This window comes from Papilio xuthus, unplaced genomic scaffold, assembly GCF_000836235.2.
Source record: "Papilio xuthus unplaced genomic scaffold, Pxut_1.1 DF827870.1, whole genome shotgun sequence".
In the NCBI taxonomy this organism is placed as follows: domain Eukaryota; kingdom Metazoa; phylum Arthropoda; class Insecta; order Lepidoptera; family Papilionidae; genus Papilio; species Papilio xuthus.
In genome coordinates this window covers 951,355-953,799 of record NW_013530779.1, presented here as the reverse complement: position 1 = coordinate 953,799, position 2,445 = coordinate 951,355, and positions in this window count along the sequence as shown.

The following is a 2,445-nucleotide window of genomic DNA, read 5'->3' as shown; positions in this document are numbered from 1 at the left end:
TCTAGACAATTTCTGTTTAACCATCAAATTCTACTTCTGACTAGAAATATACCCTATTTAAGAACGTATCAAATAAAAGTATAATAAGACGAAAAATTAAACTAACAAAAATCCTATCAAAAAGTCAACAATTTCAAGGAATCAATATAACAAAGATATAATATTTATAATACAAAATGCATAGAATAGAATTACCAAGATAACATTTTATGTTTTTAAATAAAAATGAACTATTAAATAGTTGCTTAAAAAATAATTTATTACTTAGTTATATGTTTGGAACACGTTGGTACATCATGTAAATACTGTTCATCGTAATATTGTCGAGTCAATGTTCTGGCAAAAGTCAACCATTGAGAGTTTTTGGTGGAGAAGACGCGGACCAAGGAGCTTATCCGTATGTTGTTCGCCTTGAAATCAGGCATATAAATAACATGGCTAATGGCAGTATATATGGTAGACACATGCATCTGTGCACGGCGTCTGCTCCGTCGCCAACATGGGCAGTCACAGCGGCTCACTGCTTAACAGAATTACACGTGTATATTGAAGGATTACACAATAAGCTAGTGATAAGGTATGGTTCTGTTTATAATTCACTTAAAGAAAACAATACATTCAGTCATGTTGTTTCAGTGATTCCGCATCCTATGAATTTGTCTCGAATTACGAATATGGGTTTTGTTGTGAAAAATGATATTAGCCTTATAAAAACAAATCCTATGCCATTAAAGAGGTTTATTAAATTAAGTCCTGTAGATTTTCACACTTTATATGGTCATGAAGCGATATTCGGTGGTTTTGGGGTCACGACGAAAAATATACCTGACAAAAAAACCATTACTGGAAGTACTCTAGAATTAAAAAAAGTGTTACAAATATTTAAGGTGGTAATAAATAAATGCATGCACACACCGGGATTAGGGCCGTTGTTATGTTTAGGTCATCGATGTGGAACTATTGCTACTGTATGAGGTGGGGACTCCGGGGGCCCTGTCATCCATGCATCAGGCATAGTTGCTGTACTATCCTCTGGTTATGATAACATATATTGCGGAGATGAAACAAAAAATCAAATGATTGAAAGCGCAGGATTCCCTTGTCCAGTTGGTCCCTATGTCGAATGGATTGCTAGTTATGTATGAAATTAAACGTGTATCTACTCGAAACTTTAATACTTCGATTTTTTAATAATTGTGTTCCGAGACTTTTGGTATAATTATGTAAATACATGTCTGTATGTTGTCAAAAGTGAATCATATCAAAGAAGTTTCACTAAATGTGAGAGAGTAAAATCTTATGTAAGAAATTAACGTGTTTATTAAACGGAAATATGTCAAACTAGTTTTTATGAATTTTTTATTACTCCCACTTTACTTAACGATAAGAATTATATAGATCCAAGAAAGAGCGGCCTTCCCTTTAAAGGCAATATAAAATATAATACAAATTCACATTCCCTATGCTTGTTGCAATTTCAGTTTGTCCATCTGTCTGATCTCAAATCCACGTTTGTTCTTAGTAATCTCCAAATGGCTCGAGCCATTGCATCGAGACCTTGACTGGCAGGTAACTGATGTGTGGAAGTAACATATTATTTTTGTGTAATTCCGCGTTGACGAAATTGCGACCGACCGCTCGTTGTTATGGTACATAAAAATAAACGCGTTACTTATAGACTTTCATGTCATGTTTGAACAAAAATCGATTTTGGGCGGTTTTGGTATTGCTGCTTCACTCATCACTTATACAATAAATATATTCCATTAAACCTGTTACTAAAAATGTACCACATTTAGGAACATCCCAAATAGGTGTGTGTAATACGACAAATCGTAGTAACAAGAATTCTGGTCAGGAACCAAAATCATTTGAAGGAATCAATATACGATAAAATATGAAAAATAAAAAACTCATATTATAGAATTAAATTACCATGATAATACTTTATGTCTTTAAATAAAATAAATCTGTTACACAGTATTCTCAAAGAAGAAATTAATATATAGTTACATGTTTGGAACACTTTGGTACACGATGTACGTACTATTCATTGTTATGTTGTCGAATCAATGTTCTGGCAAAAGACAACCATTGAGAGTTTATGGAGGTGAAGACGCGGAACAAGGAGCTTATCCGTATGTTGTTCGCCTTGAACTCCGGTATAGGAAAAAGATGGCCAACGGCAGTATATTTGATAAGCAACGGCATTTGTGCACTGCGTCTGCTCTGTCATCAACGTGGGCGGTCACAGCGGCTCACTGCATAACTAATCTAAACAAATATCCTAAAGGAGTCCTACCTGATAGACTAGTGCTAAGGTATGGTTCTGTTCATAGTTTACCAAATGATAAGAATACATTCAGTCAAGTTGTTTCAGTGATTCCGCATCCTATGTATGTATATCGAGAAATTAGTCAATATTTTGTTATGAAAAATGACATT